Source organism: Lagopus leucura, unplaced genomic scaffold (genome assembly GCF_019238085.1).
Source record: "Lagopus leucura isolate 7727_CA_CO unplaced genomic scaffold, USGS_WTPT01 Super-Scaffold_100001, whole genome shotgun sequence".
NCBI lineage: Eukaryota > Metazoa > Chordata > Aves > Galliformes > Phasianidae > Lagopus > Lagopus leucura.
In genome coordinates, this window is record NW_024962262.1 from 35,126,705 (window position 1) to 35,144,994 (window position 18,290).

Genomic DNA, 18,290 nt, shown 5'->3' on the forward strand with positions numbered 1-18,290 from the left:
GGTGCTAACATGTGGTTTTACTTGGGGGTAGGAAAGATTGTATCCATTTCTCAGCTCTTGTTTTTGGCAACCAGAAATTGAAGCCTGAAACTGAGATTCCATTGGCTTAATTATTCTATTTAATTCTCCATTTTTTCCTCCAAATTTATTAGAAAGATCAGTGACAGAAATAGTTCTGCAACAACACCTGCAATTTATACACATTGTGCTTTTTTATTATCCAGTGATTTCATAGACCTGACTCATTTTCTCTGTGATGCCAGTCTTCCTTTGTATTACTGTTCCATCAACATGAATGCGTTTTGTGCAGAACTCAACTTCTCTGGTAATGATGCATTTAAAGGTAGATAATGGTACGTAAAGTACCTAAATAAGAAGTGCTAAATCCTGCTAACATTTGTCATTGAGTAGAAATTCACACAGTTGCAATTTGTAGCTGCAACTGGTTTTCCCAATTCAGTTTGAAAACTGACCAAAAGGAAAAGAGACACTCATATCATCTGAGCCCTACCCAGCTCCATTGAGATGTGTTGCCATAAAGCAACCGTACTTTGAAGCTCTGAAATGGTGATGTGCAAAATCCTGAAACGTACAAAGGGCCTTGCATACTTCCAATACTCTGGGATCACATATGGAGACATGAGGGTTTTGAATAGCAGAGACCAACCATGTACAATTACAGAGACAGAGTTGCTTACCTCCCAGGCTAACAACATGTCACATTGGACTTTGAAAGCTCCTGTGGCCTCCTCATGAGACTTACAGATTCTCCTACACACCAAAAGTGTTAGTCTCATTCTAACTACGTTTCTAAGGTTAAATGCTTAGAAATAAATATAAATATTGTGGTATTAAATTCAGCTAATTATTTAAAATTTATTGGCATGGCATTATTGCAAAGCAAGCACCGTGCTGGTCCTTGAGAAGGAAGACTACAGTCAGAAAACACATTTCAGAAGGACAAGAAGAACAGTTTTCAGCTCCCTATATTTCGTATAACTACAGCACTGTTGCCTGTATATCAACAGTCTAGGTTTCTTTTTCAGCCAACAGAGGGACATAATTCTAAAACATAATTTGACTATTGCTAGCATAGGAGTCTAAAACTGGTAAATCAACTCAAGCAGATTTTTACAGTACACTATCAGGACAACTCAGTATTCCAAGCCCACAACCTAGGTGTCCCTATGTGAACTTGTTGGATGAGCTTTCATTGTAGTCAATCTCTGGTTGTTGCAGTCAACAGATCTGTGAGCTCAGTAAGCAGCTACATGGCTGCCAGGCTCTGACAGCAGTATTTCCTCGCTCTCTGTAGCTATCTGTCTTATTTAAGGACACACACATTTATCTGATGTTCAGTCCCACACACACATTGTAGACACATTAAGGTAAATGCTTTATCCATAAGGCTAGTTGAGATGAATTTATGTTACATATTCATATACTATCGAACATATATTTTCTAACATCACAAACCACAACTGGTCTTTTACTGATGAACTACTGCATTTCTGAGCTGCTCCCAGGTAAAACGTGCTTCACAGCTTCAATTTGAAGGTTTTTTTCTGTTGCTGTTGCTGTTTGTTTGTTTGTTTTTGTTGTGTTGTTTGTTTGTTTTTTTATCCCACTTTATTTAAGTTTTTAAAATCAAGAAGGCTTTGACTTGGATAGGTTGAGGACTTCCACTGCTAACTTCTTTGTGGTTATGCTGTTAAAAAAAGAGGGGAGAGGGATGATGCACCTTAACCTGTAGGAGAGAAGAGATAAAATAACAGAGACAAAAGAACAGGGTTTATTCCTGACATACACACCTGTTCAGATTTGTAGAACACGATGTAGACATTCAAGTGTAGATATCCATTTAAGGGTGAAAGTGTATATTTCGCATACTTCAGTCAGAATTTGCACTCTAGATGCTGCAAATTTGGTCCAGACTAGCAAAAAACACAATTAGAGATAGCATGATGCCAAATCAGAGTTTTAATCCATACACAACATATCAAACATAAGATTTTTTTGCTCAGAGTCAGATACCTTATTAGCTGACCTATGGATGCACTGCTTCTTCATAGTACTCAATTGTTGCTCAGTTCCAGCTCCACGTTCTGCTGAGCTCATGGAACTTTATAGTATTGTCTCTTGCTCCCAGCTGGCCCACCTGAACCCTTGTTCCCTGATTGCTATGTCTGTGTGCTAATTCAGATGGTGACCATAGAATCATGGAGTTATTACAGTTGGAAAAGACCACTAAGATCATCTAGTCCAACCATTGAACCATCACCACTATGCCCACTAACAACGTTCTTGTATGCATTGATTGACTGCAAACTTGCTTCATTGCTGTTGGGACAGGTATATCATGCCTTTGTTTTTTTCCTAGATTTTTTTTTCATGTAAATGGATTAGCTGCCTACTGTTTTCAGCTCATGTCACAATCTGCACAACCGCACTCTCGGTTTATGATACTTTTGCACCTCCAGGTTTCCAGAAATTCTCAGCTGTTTCTTCACACCACAGCTGAGATCAGTGTAGATAGTAAAGGACCCGTGCTTACCAATGCATTGCATGTATAAGGACATGAATTATTTAAACATCATCCATTTGCAGCAGCTCTGCATAGGTATGAAACTCTGCCTTAACTTCTATGAAGGTGTGCCAGTAGCTTTAGGTATTCGTTAAGTATTCCTTGAGTGTATCACTGTAAGAGTCATTTGCACATTTTAAAAATTCACTGCAGTGTATAAGCCACTGGGTATTTCAGTGCTTTGTTCTACATTTCAAAGGACTCATTCTAAAAAAATATTTGCATATTTTTCCTTGGTAATTTTAAAACTAAAGCTCTTAAACAGCCGTCATTGTCAGACGTTTTGTAGGAGAACTGCTGCAAATCTACATTAAATTGCAGAATAAGTCTCTATTCCAGAAAAGAAATATATATATCCAAACCTGTTAAGTGTATACTTCCATTCATCTCTGTTCAGCAAGCCTTTTAAACATACCAGAGCTACACTGGAACTTCAAGATATACTTAAGTAGTCTGACAAACAGTGACAAACTTAAACAAATCCTTACAGTTAAGTGCTTTGTTGAAACTGAATTCAGTGATGTAATTCTCACCCTGTAAATTATTAAATAGGTGTAGGTGAAACTGTGAGGTGTGAGCTTTGGCAACCTTAATAATGAAACTAAGAAAATTCCTCTGGTAGTGCACTAACGATAGTTAAAAACACGTGTGCTGTCTTCCTACAGAGTAATACAGTTTGATTAAATTTTAGTACAAAAGTTATATTTTAAAAAAGCATGTCTAGAAATACACAGAGATGGAGTTTTGTATTTAAACAGATAAATATGATTTTAAAAATACAACTTCTCTAGTAGGTAAGCATCTGCAGCATGTAATTCTGCACAAATTCACACTGTCACAGCAGCAGGAATAACTGGTGCAACAGCTGATCTCTTAGTTCTCTGAGTTTTAAGGGATATGGCCTCGATGTAGGTCTTATTTTAATGCAGGTCTGATTGGATTACTGCTGTGGTCTTCACTAGAATCAAAAAGCTGTGGGATAAAATGTGTGAAACAGGTTCTTCTACAAATAAATTCTCAAAACATCTGGATCTTACTTTATGACAAGTTGTTTCACGCTGAATCTTATGGATTATATATAAAACACCAAAGAGAAAATGCATAACATTAGTGAATTCTACCTAGGAAACATTTCCTGGACAGCATGTATGGGGGGAGAAAAAAAAAAGTATAAAGCTTGAATGAGAAGGATTATATTTTCAAGAGTTTCTCAATCCAGCATGCTCTGCTCCCTAAGGGAATGACTCATCATCAGACCTTCTCTTGACAGACAAAGAATAGTTAATTGTCACTCCAAACACTGCTCTGTTGTTTATGTATTTCTGATTAGAATCTGATTACACCCCATTTGCGTAAACACGTAATGTTGCCACCAATATTCATCTATGAAACTAGAAAGAAGCTAATTACCCAAAGCTTACAGTAATTGTCAGCATAATGGACAGAGAACATGACTGGGAGGAAGGAAGTGTTAACAGAAGCTGCCAGTTGTTCAAAGACATCCAGTTGGATATACAGAAAGTCACAATTTCATTAACATGTGAAGCTTTTGCTGGGCACAAAGTCATCCTGGTTAAAAAATGCAATGAGAAAATATAAAATCAACTTGTAAAGACTCAGGTGGGAAAAAAGAAACTAATGACAGGGATTAAAAGTAACAAGGCAGAGAGGAGGCAGAAGCTACTTGCTCACGTATGAGTGGGCAACTGAATTAAACACAGTAAAAGGACTCTTTAGTAAATATTAGGAGGGGAGAAAAGAAGTGCTTTCTATTAAATATTCATGAAGTGCAGTGAGTAAACAGTATGAAAACAGCAAAAAAAAAAAAATGTTTCATAGATTTCTGTTTGGAGTTATGTTCCGCCATGAGAAGGTGGCAAAAAGAACAAATATCACCAGCAAGAGAGAAAGCAGGGAGTATCAGTTCAAACTCAATTTCATCCTTCAGCATGGTTAGATGAACGCCTGCCTTCAGCTGTTAACAATGCATTGTTTAGATCTGGGGAAATTCTGGAGGAGTAATGTCAAAATTTTCTCAGTGTGTGAAAGCTTGAAAGGACATACAGAATAATTACCAGATGACATTCATAACCATCGCAAAGAGATAGCTAATGTGGGCTCTTGTCAGTAAAAATTGGAGGTTAAAATATCATTAAAACCAGTCACTGCAGCATCTCAGAAGATAGGCCTTACCGAACTTCTTTTGCCACGGGGCTGTCTATGCCCTTCAGCATGCTTTGAAAATTTATATAATTCTGAGTGTGAAGACAACGGTGTTCACATAACAGCCATTGATTTCTTCAAAGTGTTTTAGTCAATCCCACAATAACACTTTGATTTAAAAGAACTTCTATTATATGCAATTAGCACTGCATGGATTAAAAACTGACTCACTGGTGGATCTCCAGATGTCACTGCTAATGAAAAGACATAAACAAAGACTATTATTGTGAGGAGTTTTTTTACCCAGAGATTGATTTTTTTGTCCACTACTATTATCAGTGATGTAGACGACATAAAATATTATGATAAAGCTTGCAGACGATTGTAAATATTGAAGAGTGTGTATTACTTTCGCCAGTGGGGCTGAATCATCGGATTGAGAGTTCTGATCTAACAAAAAGGCAAATTAAAGGGGACAAATGCAATGTATTACGGATGGGGTCTGTCAGTATATGTGTGGGATAAGATACTCTGGGTCAGAGAGGAGTTTTGCAGCGTGAGTTTTGAAAAATGCAGTGCATTCAGCTTATATGAGAGACCAAAGAGAACTACAATGACCACTTGGTACAGCAACAAGCAAATGAGAGACCTTAGTCACAGCTCACTTTTCAGCCCAGGTGTTGAAAGCAAAACACTTTAAGATGTCTGGAAGATGGATAAAAACAAGCATGCTGCTATCAGCAAGCATAGTGGTTACTGGGGACAGCAGAGGACTTGCACTTAGTGGATGTGTGAAAACCTCATCAGAATTCTTGGCAAAAGTACCAGCCTCATTTCAGAAGGGGTGGTCATGCTGCTGCCTGTTTCTTTTGGCTGGGGAGTCTGAGAGGTTACATGTATGCAAGTAAATGGCATGCAGCAATGGTCTGGAGGCCCTATAGGTATCAGTCCCTACTGTTTAACAATTACTTAACACACAGCAACTAACACTCCTGACAACACCGAGCACATAAACAGGTAGCAGCATCCCTGAAGATCAGGGAACAGCTCTGTAAGGCAGTACCAAGGTGGCCAGCCTCATTGGGCTGAATAAGGAAGATGCTTTAGCCATGTGTATGCAGTGCTCACTGCTGCCCTTGTCCACAGGGTCAAAGAAGAAGCTGATGCCTGTCTTGTTCAGCAGTGTGGAGATGTCCCTTTGCAGGCCTGCTGCAGAATGCTCATACTGTATTGCCCTCCACATGTCCATTACATTTGTAGCTCTTCATTAAGACAATGAATGTATTAAAATCTTGTGTGTCTGGACTTCAGCTGGTTGGCTGCCATAGTAGGGGAAGGCTCCTCTCTGATATACAATAGCCCAATTGTGTTTTGGGGGCAAAGGCCTTTGTATTTTCCATCAGGATCATCTGGAGATGTGGCACCACTGCTTGTTAAAGAAGCCAACCCCTGCCAGGCCTTTGGTCAACCTTAGTTTCTCCTTTAAGAGCAAAAGGCATATGGTTTCTGTAATTCCTTTGTCCTCCATGGGTTTAAGAGCTGAAATACTGAAGGTCTGTGAAACTTTCTAATAAGTGCATTGCCAAGGTATTTGAAGTATTATTTCCAAAAAGCACCCCAAACAGATGGGGCACATGGTCTAATTGTCACATGAACAAATTTAATGACAAGTTCCTCAAAATAAAGGGCATCTCAAAACTTGTAAAGAAGAAATATGCAGACTTCATTTCCTTCAATGATTGTTTTTCACAAACTTTGAGTGAATCATTTACGGAAATGTGATGCTCCAGTTCTAAGCAATATGAAGTTTAATATGTTAACTTATGAGTTCATGGGGAAGTTTCATGTGTGTTCTCACTATGAAAGAAAGAGAGGAAGAAAAGGAAGGAAGGAAGGAAGGAAGGAAGCAAGGAAGGAAGGAAGGAAGATACAGCACAGACTACAAATCCTAATGACACAGCTATGTGTGTATGTACACACAAGTGCCCACATAGAGGAAAACATACTCAGATGAATTTATTTGTCCTCAAAAAACAAAAAGAGATACGGTTGGACTGACTTGACTGCCTTTGAAATGGCAACGTCATTCCAGCTTATGCAGACAGGCATAATTTCAATGCAAGCATGCCAACTTCCCATAGATGCAGCATGTGAACGTGTAGGTACTGAGAAATTGTACAGTTTTGTTAAACTGGTGGTCTGGGATTGAGAGAGAAAAGGAATTAGGGTCTGTACTTACAAGGTTGCCATGATGCAGAACAGGTTGTTGGATTTTCACAGTTATTTACTGTAATTCAGCTAAAAGCATGGGCAGAAGTTTTTTCACTTTCACACATGCTCCTTTATGTGAAATTGCAAAGCGCTGTGAGGCTTCGAAGAAAGGGGCGTGCAGAGTAGAGCCAGATTTCTAGCGTTGTCTCAAAGTAGAGCAAATTAGCAGGATCCCAATGTTTGAACTTCACGAGCGGAGACACACGAGGGCACCACTGGGCGGAGGATGGCGGCTGGGTGGGAGTGGGCAGCTGCAGGCACCTCCTGCCTTGTTTTAATGGTACGGTACCTTGAGTCTTTGTGGTAGGTCGTTAATAAAAACAAGAAGACAAACGAGACAAAACGAACCTGCAAAAATTAAAGAGTTAATGATATTTAACTTTGACTTGTTTTCTCATAATTTTTCTAGGCTGAATCTCTCAAAGCAAGATAATATTGACTCAGCCTCATTAAACTGATTCAGAGATTTTTTTTTAAGAAACATGCAAAATTAATGAACAATGTTCTAATATCAATAAGGCACTTCAGAATGTACATTGCTCAACTATTGCTATGAAAAGATACTCTCTCTCTACCAACTCTTTAAGTTGGTGAAGAGATGATCTGAAATTAGCAAGGTCAGAGCAAGAACTTACTGCAGCCTTCCACTGCTTGAGGGGAACTCATTAACAGGAGGAGACCAATTTTGCACACAGGCAGATAGCGATAGGACAAAAGGGAGCAGTTTTAAATGAAAAGAGTGGAGATTCAAGTTAGATGTTAGGAAGAAATTTTTTACTCAGAGAGCTCCAGAGAAGCTCTGGATGTCCCATTCCTTGAGATGTTCAAGGCCAGGTTGGATGGAGCCCTGGGCAGCCTGAGCTGGTGGGTGGCAGCCCTGCCCACAGCAAAGGGCTGGAACTGAACAGCCTCTAAGATCCCTACCAAACGAAGACATTCTTTGACTGTATGAAGTGCTTGGTGGGTTCTTAGGAAGCCATGACTCTTAGGAAGTCAACACAAAGCAGCCTTTGCCCCAGAGATGGCCCCGTCACAGGATACATTGTCACATATGCTTTATAGAGTTCTACTTTTTTCTTTACTGATGAGGCTCAGCTGGTCTACTATGCCTATTGTGGGCATCGTATTCAAGAGTCTTGGGGAGACCAACAAAAAATGATAAATGCTTTGAAAACATGGCAATTTGAATTGAGAAATCTAAAGAGCATGTTACCTCATGAGACCTTCTGATGTACATGTGGAATATTGCCATAAGCAGGGTAATACCCATTGTGTTCCACGACCAGAAGAGGAAGGCAAAATTTAATTGGGTTAATTTTCAGAAAAAGAAGCTTAGGCAGAAACAGTTAATGGACACAACAAGTGGTCTGGAGACAATGTGTTCTTCAGTTGAGGTTTTTAAAAGCATGGCAGAAAAATATGTTGGGCTTGACCTGAAATATATTTAATCCTGCTTCCCTCTGAGCAGATGCCTAATAGAAGGCCTCTTGAGATTCCGCCTTTTATGGTATCAGCCTTGCACTAAAATCTTATTGATGGAACATCCTGCCCAGGCTTTTTGCATATTTAATAACGTCCAGTTCTCCCTCATCTCATATAATGACGATTAAAAAACAAACTATGCCAGGAAAACGTTTCACAATCATGCTTACTTTCTGCCCCAGAACTGCCATTCACCAGGGGCAGAACTGAGCAAACAAACACAGGTGAGGGACAGGCAGAGACGGTGCTACTACAGGGTAGTAACAGGGCAGGGCTGAGCAAGAGATGAGCTTTTTTTCGCTGTTGCCCTTCTCCTCTTCAACACCATTCTCTCCTACCAACTAAGAGAGGGTAATAATCATGGAATTCTTTCAAGCGGTGCCCAGTGCCAGGACAGGAGGCCGTGGGCACAAACCGTATTACCCCAGGAGGCTCCCTCAGAACACCAGGAGCAGTGCTGCGCTGTGCGGGTGCCAGAGCACTGGCAGCACTGGCACAGGCTGGCAGAGGCTGTGGGGTCTCCTCCCTGCAGCTCTCCAGAAGCCGCCTGGCCGTGGGCCTGGGCACCCCGCTCTCGGCGGTGCTGCTGGAGCAGGGGCTGGGACGCGGGGACACAGAGGGCCCTACCCGCCTCAGCTCCAACGCAGGCGGCGCACCCGCCCCGCGCTGCCCGCAGGAGGAAGCGCTCGGACTGAGGGCGGTGCGGAGCGGGGCGGGCCGGGGCGGAGCGGGCCGTGCCGACCCGCCCCTCCGCCCGCAGCCGCCGCCGCGGCGGGAGAGGTGACAAGCAGCTGCGTGGAGGCGCCGCCGCCCGGCTGCGAACGGCCCCTTCCCGGCCCGGCTTCTCCGCGAGGTAAGGCAACCCCGAGCCACGATCCCTGCGGAGAGCTCGGCTCCGCCGCCCTCGGCCCGCGATACCTGGGCGGGCGGCGGCCGACGCTCCCCGGTCTCTGCTCCCTCGTGGGTGCCCCCCCCCGCCATTTTCCCCTCGTGTTTCCCGTGGGAGCGGCTGCGGCGCGGCGGCGCCTCCCGTCCCGCGGCCGCACAGGGCTCCGCGTGCTGCCGGGAAGCGGCGGCCTCGGGGAGCCGCGGTTTCCTCCCGGCGGCGGCCCCGTGTCCCGTGTTCCCCCCCCTCCCCCCACCCCCTTCACCCGCGGCCGTGAGCGCGGCCGCCGCAGAGGGCCGGAGCGCCCCGAGGAACTCCGTGCGGAAAGTCGATGTTGTGCTGCGCCGAGTTGCGTGAGGAGCGTGTATACCTACGGGGAATGCGCACCTAGGTGCACACGTGGGAGATATGTGCGCGCTGATAGATTTTCCAAGCCATGACGACATTGCCTGCAGGCTTCTGCTTCCAGATGTTTTCCTTTCTGTTTCTCCCGGGCACGTTTCCCTTCTACTGGGAGCGAGGATGCTCCCTGTGTGCTGCGGACAGGAGCAGTGGAGCATCTGTGTGCCCACGGTTCCTCTTGGCCGCACTGTGCCGGTCCCAACCCCAGCGGCGTGGGCAGGCAGCGGCAGAAGTGCAATTAATGTTCAGCACGTGACTTGGCCCAGCACTTATCATCTTAACGTGGTGTTCGGACCTTGGTAAATAAGCACAGGTTCAGCCATCTGTCCTGCCTTCTCCTGCCCTGTGTGTGCATACCACAGCGTGCGTGTGTACACAAATGAGAAGTGTCCCTATAGGAAGCTTTGGGGCTAAATATGTATTTGAACTCTTCTGGAAGTGCCCCGAAGTTACTATCAAGGACTGATGGAAAGCTCCTTTGATATGGTTTTTGACTACGTTCCAAAAAAGCCCCAAACCAGTTGCTTCAGGATTGGTGATGCCAGTCAGTAATGTGCTTAGCTGTTTGCATACACGCACTACAGCTGGTACTGCTGCTGGAAGGCATGCTGCTCTTCCCCTGCAGACAAGGCCCTTTTGTTTAGCTGTGGGTTCCAGGGGTGTGTGAAGCCAGGATGGGCCCTGTGGCCTCTCTCTGTAAGGAGGAGATGGTGCTGCTCATCCCACACCATCTGCAGCCCCAGGGTAGGGCATGTCTGTCTGTGGCACTTCCACGGCTGCTGCCATATGCTACAGCTTGTCTCTTGCAGGTGAGATTTGGAATGGTCTTTGGCTCCAGCGAGGGTTTGCAGTAGCATAAAAGTCTGTCTGTCTTACCAAGGTAGTCTGCAGGACGGTAGCTGTATGGTGATGTTTTCCTGTAGCAAAGAGATTGGCTGTGTAGTGATACCTCTGTGTGCTATGTAGATATGAGGGTGGGTCCCATGACGGATGTCACTTCAACACATTTTTCCTCGGAAACTTCTCTCCTTAATCATTTATGGCCCTCTCTGAATAAATAGTGTATTTTTAGAGCTCGGCAGACCTACCAAAATCTCAAATCCTTGGAGTTGATCTGTTTGGGATTGCGATGCTGAAATCTTCATTTGAGCATCATTTTCTTAAATTTGGCTTTTGCAGAATAACAGTTGTCATAAGAAGATTAAAAATAAAGTCTACTTGCTGTTAACACTTGGTGGGCGAAATTTTCATCTTGTCTACTACATCTGCTCTGCAGTTTCTCTGCTGGTTGCACAGTCTCTAGAGCTGTAGGATGCAGCATCAGATAGATTTTCTACTAACCTAGGGATTCTCAAACTGTGGTGTGTGCCGTGCAGAAGCAGCACCTGGATTCTGCCACCACTGACATATGAATCCTCCAAGTTTGGGAACCTTCCTGGTCTTGTTTTCTCTGAGCTTGAAAGCTCAACTACAAGACAGCAGAAAAAAATGCTGTTAACAGTTTACGGCAGGAAAAAGAAGCACACACAATTGGTATTCCCTGTGCTGCCTGATGGTGTTAGGTCCTCTGGGCAGCTCTTGGAATGTCAGCAATTTTTAACGATTATTTTACTCTTCAGACTGACGAGTAAAATTACAGAACTTAATTTATTTAGGTTTGGCACGTTCTCACTGAAACTGATGCCATATCAGGTGAATGAACAGCCTGCTTGTTTATACCACCTTCCCTCTCCCTTTTTATAGGCCCCCATAGGTATTGCTGTGGTACTACTAGAAGGCTTCAGAATTTGGTCTAACCTGCCAATAAAAACAGAAACAGAGAACTACCAACAGCATTAAACCTGTTATTGAGGAAGATATTTTAACACTGATGATGATCAGGGTAGAAATCTCACTTCAGAGGGCTCCATTCAGCCCTTCAATCACATTTACTGCTCTTCTATATATTTTTTTCTGGCAGTTTATTGTTAGCTGTATGGTGCTGGACTACTCAAGACAGATATGTACATGCTACCTTCATCTTTGCAGAATTGAAAAGTAACCTAATTGGCTTCCTGATCTTATGCCCCTCTATCATATTTCAAACTCTGTCTACTCATTACTGCCTTCCAGATGTCTTGTACTAATCAAATCTTTGCTGGATCACTTTTCCTCACATGCATTATTATTCATTTTCCTATAGGCATCCAAGAAATTAAAATGCTTGATGTAATTTTCTTTATTTTTTTCCTTTTTTTTTTTTTCCTTCCTTTTGCCTTTCTTCAATATTCTCCCATGTTCATTTGCAACTTTATGTAAGTACAGTTAATTTAGAAAGCATTCATTAAGATGTTACTGAAGCGAAAGTCAGGAACAGTGTTGATCAAAAATACTTTTCGTTTTCTGGTTGCTCATTTCTGACGAATAAACCTTTAAAAACCAGAACAATCTCCTTTTTCTACTAGTGGTATTTCCCCTGCTCTTTTAGTGTAGTCTTCATCATTTACCAATGAATGATTTACGATAACTGAGTTCTACACCTTCCAAACTTCAGAGAAGTGCAATACTGAAACTCTCAACTAAATATGGAATAAAAAGACAGTTGAGTGCGGCTCAGACAAACCTGAGTATGAAGGAAGAGCAGGCTTTTTCAAAGAGCTGTAAGTATCCAATAATGCAACAGTTTATCCTTGCCTTGCAGACCAACGTTTCAGGGACTGATGAAGATGACCGTTGTCAGGCACTTTCTGTGGAGCACGAAATAGGCCCTTTGCTATCCAGGGCTTAGGCCACAGAGTGCTTTAAGACAGCAAATAGGGTTTTGAGCACAAAAATGCAGTCTGGAAGACAGGAGGATTGGGGTGGTGATGGTATGCAGATGTATTACTGACATGCTCTGGAGCAGTAAAATTTCCTCAAGTGGGAAGTTTCATGACCTGCTATGGCGTATTGTGCAGGCCACTCTTTGCCTAGATAGGGCTGAGACAGCAACACTGTCATTGAGTAATGTTTCAGTATGAAAGTATAATGTCAGTGTAAAGTCCAGAAATACTTCTGACCTATGACCGGTTGAGATCATGTATCTTAAAGCAACAAAGCTAGTCTGTAGGTGGCTGCAGACTCTTTTTAAAAAGTGTGGGGGTTTATTTTTTGTTTGTTTTTTTTTTTTTTTTTTTTTTGTTTTTTTGCTTACTGGTGAATTCCAGCTTTAAGTTCAATTCAACTTAACATCAACTGCTCTTCAGCAGCAGGTTGTTTTGATCATGCTGCAGCTGTTTGAGCTGAAGGATAAATAGCTTTGTTGTCTTCATATTGTGAGAATTAAAGGCCGTTTCTGACTCCTTCACGTGCTGGTTTGATGCTGATGTGGGAAATAGGGCAGAAAGAATTCTGCTTTGTGGGTCTCTGCTTGGGAAGTAACAAGGGGTGGTGGAGCTCCTTCTTACTTTGTGCACCCTCTGCTGACAGACAAATATTTCATGCCTAATGGTATCAAAACGAGGTCCAGGAGGCTGAGTTTGCTTGAAACTCCATCTCCTTTGACTGGAAATCATGTGGTGTTGAGAAGAGTCCATGCCTTCTGCTTAGCTTGGTGTCCCTGGTCCATAGCTTTAGGTTCAATTAAATGAGCCGACAGTTGGCTTTGTTACTGATCTTTCTCAGGAATGGGAGATTTGACACTAAAGAATGGTTGCTCAGTAGATCCATGTCAAAATTTACAAGTGTTTTGTTAGTGATTTAAGACTGTAAAAATGTATGGATTTGGAGGTCTGGCAATAAAAACTTTTAAGAAGTACAGGGATGTCTAAATGCTCTTGACTTGGGTTCCAAGTGAGCGGTTAGTGGGTTTGGATGAAGGGTGTACTTGTTAGCTGAGAGGGGTTTCCAAGTAGGCACAAGGCTTTTGTGAAGTAGGACGCATCCCTGTGGTGCTCTCAGTTTATATGGACGTTGTAGGCTCTGAGCATTGATGGCCTTGATGGGTGGCTTTGATGAGTTAGTTATCTAACCTTTATTTGCTGTTCTCAAATCTGGAACTTCTGGTTTTTTTGTATGTTTACAATGAATTGTTGATATATCAAAGTAATTTCTGGATATGCTTCTGGAGCAGTGGCTGTCAGGGCTTGAAAGTAAGTGTTCACTTACTGTAGCCTTTAAGTGAATAAATGTTAACTTTAGCTTTTCAGATTAGTGAAATATAATAATAATAATGCCTTACTAGAAGCATCTTAAATTTCATGTCTGCAGAACAGGTATATGAAGTGTTTCCTGCCCCCTGCTTGTGCTTGAGTCTTTGGCTTAACAGCATGAGGGGAGAGAAGAAAAAAAGACACAGGCTTAAGATCTCCTCTAGAGAGCATCGGGTGATGCAACTCATATTAGATATTACACTCTTGGGATTCTGCATTGCCTGTTGGCAGTTAGAGATGGGTCTTGTGTTACTCAATTCATTCACTTAATTTCATAATACTTTATGCTTTTTGCTTCTTGTTTGTGCTGGAGTATATTTCTTGTGCTACTTGCAGCTTTTAGATATCTGTTTTCTCCGGTTCCTTTCCTAATTTCTTGAACAGTCCATTCCTGTTTACACTGTGGTAGATGGGTGCCATGTTATTGCTAGATGCCGTGGGATGGGCTTGGATACCCTGATATTTTTTTCAGAGCTGTAAGTGTTGAATGGTTAGACCTGAAAATGCATCCTATGGGAGCAGTGGTGAGTATGGACAGGAAGGGTGAAGGCATAATTAGCTGTAGTGGTAACACTATGACACAGTCCAGCAGAACAAGCTGTTGTCAGTGGCTTCAGTCAGTCATTCTCTTGAAATTACCTGTCCTCATTGCTGTGAATTAAAGGAAGGGGAGGAAAAATCAATACACTTTCTGAGCTGTAAAGCGGCATCTTGATCAACAGGGTGACAATAACTAGAGGCTAAAGCTGGGTGGAGCCCAGCACTCCTCCCTTGTGAAGCAGTAGAGCGGTTTGGTCGTCTGAGTTGTGATGATGGCCCTAGGGCTGACAGGAGGATTATTGCAGCATTGTTGTTGCTTTCTAGAAAGCTTACCTCATGCTTCTTTAGAAATTTCAGATGATTGATGCACTTTTTCTTACAGTGATGCCAGCGATGCCAAAACTGCTAGGGCTGGTCCCAGCTGCTGCTGAGTGCTGGTGGAAGAAGCCTGCTGCTGGAGGCAAACTGGAAATGGGGATGATGTCACACTGAGATGCTGTTTTAGAGAGTTTCAGGATTGAGACAGTGGGTTTTCTCAACTGGAAGAATCATTACAACTGCCGCAGTTCTACTTTGTTTACATCAGAGGGATTTTGTTAGGGGGACTGTAATTATTATTATTTTTGTTTGTTTTCTGACTGAGGGAAAAAAAGAGTAAATGGGATGCTTGTAAGGTGTTTTTTTTTTTTTTTTTTTTTTTTTTTTTAAAGCTGCCAATGCACTTCAAGTTACGTTGTCTCAAAAAGAAATATTTGGCCATGGCTGTAATTGGAGACTCCACAACAGATAGTGGTTTCTGGAAGGATATATCAAGATCTTTACCAGAAAGTTGGCTCTGGTTACTTTGTTCCTTTGTAGTTCAGGTGTCTTCCAGTAGCTGGAAGGGTTTTCATGAGACAAAAGTGTGGCTTGGTAGTAGATGTCTCTCTAAAATGCAAGTGCACTCAATACATAAGATGTCTGAGAGGACAGAAATAATAGGGCCCAGAATTCTGTGGATGTTTCTGTGGAGAATCCAGGGATTTTAACCTCTCACTTCTGACAGTAGTTGAAAGAAGGATCAAAAGAAGCAAATGCAAAACACTTGAGTGATATTCCCTTGTATATGCTGCCAAAAGCAGAGGAAAGGGATAAAGACAGCAGTCTCTCTAGTTCATCCACTGGGAACTGAGCACACATTCACAGCTTTTGTCCCAGGCCGTATGTCTGGCTCCAGTGAAGAGCTGTTGCCACGTCTGGACCCAGTGTGGAGCTATCAATTATGGGCAAGGGACTGGGCTGAGGGAGCTGGGTGTTCCTGGTTGGATGAAAGGAGGCTGGGGGAAAATCCCATGCAGCTAGTTAAGTATATTGAAGCCAAGCTCTGCTGAGTAGTGCCAGATGACAGCAAGGGGACAGTGGCAACAAGTTTTTGCTTTGGGAATTCAGGTTGGGCATTGCCCAAATAGGCAACCCCTAATTGTGGGCCTGCCAAAGTTAGGTTCACAGGTTGAGATGCCATCATGATCACCAAGAGGACAGGGAGACTGGTGAGACTGGCCTTAAGATTTTTGGTTCATAGACTGTATACATGCAAAGGATCTATACAGACTTCACCCTGAACTATTCTTCTGCAGTCTGCTTTGCCTAGTACTACCTTTAAGCCAAAGGCAGCAGGCAAGATACCTTCTAATCTCATTTTGCCTCTACTAATATGTATTAGTTCTAATAATTAATCGTTATTAGATTTGGTACTAGGGGGAATAGACAAATTAATGGCTATGTCAATATTTTATTTTACTTTTTTTTAAGTGAGAGGAAGAGTAGTAAGTGGAGAAAAATACAGAAGATGAAGTGCACAGCATTAGCTGGAAGCTAGCTGTTCACAGAGTTTTCCCTACAAATAAACTCTCTGTTCTATCTTTGAATCTCTAGTCAATGAAATAGTGTGCATTTTGATTTTGAAGCACTCTTTCTGTAATTTACTTCATTCTTGAGGTGGCGGGGTTAAATCTTGAAATTTGCAGCTGGAGCTGTACTGTCATTGGAGATCAGGGTTTTCGGATGCCATTTTATCTCCACCTAGTGCTTCTGCGAAAGGTCCTTGTTTCCTGCCCTTCATTGCTCCTTGTTTGCCTGTTTTTCCTGAGTGAAAGCAATTCTTGTTTCTTCCTCTGTGAACAGATATTCATTTTCTTGGTTTCTGTTAACGTAATACATCAGGAAAAGTAAAGATCCATGATCGTGTATATTTATATAGTGTTTTGTGGCAGAATAATTAGGCAAAGAACCACATGCGATGTTTTAAAACGTTGTACACACAAAAGCTTCATAGTGACCATACAGTAAGCTGTAACAAATCAACCTTTTTGAGGTGAAAATTGAAATTTTATGTAAAACTTGTGACTGCTTGAATGCGTGTAACTCTGATGTTTAAAGAAAAGCTTGCCTATGTGAACACAAACTGGTAGACCTCACAAAACAGAGCTGCTTGCTAACCAAAAGACTAGTTGCTTGCCAGCAGTTTGCTTGGCATAGCTTTCTCCTACCTGTCATCCATACTTCACAGAAAGAAATAAAACCCTGTACTTACATAATCCAGGCCTATCCTCCTTGCCAATGTAATGCTTTGTTAATTACACGGAGTCCTCTACTTTTACATGTGCAGGTCATTAATTGTTGTGAAAGGATGAGGGATTCAATCCTGCTGTTACTGATTTTAAAAAGCAAAAATTATTCAGTTGCTTCTCTTTTTTTTTTTTTTTTCTTTTTCTTTTTTTTTCTGAAGTCTCCTGGTGCCTGTTTTCTTTGCTTATGGTGAGATTGCTTGCTGATTTTGCTGCATGCCCCTGAGCATCTACCCTACAGGCTCATGCTGTTAAGTGGCAGCTTGCAGGGAAATGGCAGCTAGCATCACCTGCTAAATAGCAATGGGACATTTTGCACCTACCTTGTAGCAGTGTTTAAAAACAATAGAATAATTTTAGACAGACTAAGCTAAATTATTATTGTATTAATTTAAGATGGAGAGATTCAAAATGCAGCTCTGTTCAGTGACGCATTTTCCCCTTTGAGTTTATAATGGAGAAATAAAATAGAGCTTGTGGATTTAAAGGATAATTAAAGAGTCCTCATTACATCACTGGTTGAAAGTTGTATTATTTGCAGCCATTGCTTGAATTACGCGCAGGATCTGGATTACATTAGAGGCTGATAATTGAATCTTCATAGAAGATTTAAAAAATACTTGGTTTTACCTATTTAAAAACCATAATTGGAATAGGCTAGTTTTTTTTCAGGTAGTTATGTGAAGGATTATTTTTGGTAATTTAGGAACGATATATAATAGAGGACAAATCTTAGTTCTATTTGTTCCTGACAGGCTAGCTGTTACGGGAAGCCACCAAATTCTAGCTTCTTAGAATAAGGGGCAGAAGTTTCTTTTATGCAGCCTTCACCTATGTGGCCTGAAATTCAAGGGACTTCTCCTATGTGACTTTGGGGATGAGGCTATTAGGTTCTCTGACAAGGTGATTTATCAAGTGGTTTCCTCTTGCTGTAGGTTTGAATGGGAGCAACTCCAAATACGAGGCCAGAACAATAGCTGTGGAGGAAGTTAGTCATGGAGGGATCTGAGGAGGAAGGAGCATGTTTTTATCAGCAATGGAAGAACTTCCCAATACACAATGGTCTTGCTAAGGAGTACTGAGTAGCGGTGACTTACACCTTGGTGTTGTTTCCAACTGGATGCTGAAGACATACAGGCACAGTGCAAGACTTCCACCAGCTAATTCCCTGGTTCTGGTAAATGCTG

At 42.2% G+C, this 18,290-nt stretch overlaps 1 protein-coding gene and 1 long non-coding RNA gene across 7 annotated transcripts in view; one reads left to right on the forward strand and one right to left on the reverse strand.

Annotated features, from left to right (window-relative positions):
• Positions 1-328: 328 nt before the first annotated feature.
• LOC122178282 lies at positions 329-9,978 on the reverse strand. The gene is made up of 4 exons (XR_006178267.1): positions 9,774-9,978; positions 6,987-7,366; positions 1,812-1,934; positions 329-1,708 (listed from the first exon to the last, which is right to left on the reverse strand). It is a non-coding gene; the product is annotated as an uncharacterized LOC122178282 (long non-coding RNA).
• MBNL2 (muscleblind like splicing regulator 2) overlaps positions 9,269-18,290 on the forward strand; it is a 104,466-nt gene continuing 95,444 nt past the window's right edge. For all 6 annotated transcript variants that reach the window (XM_042868367.1, XM_042868371.1, XM_042868360.1 and 3 more), the window contains exon 1: positions 9,269-9,353. The gene's annotated coding sequence lies outside the window, so the exon portion shown is untranslated. The remainder of the gene's footprint in view (positions 9,354-18,290) is intronic.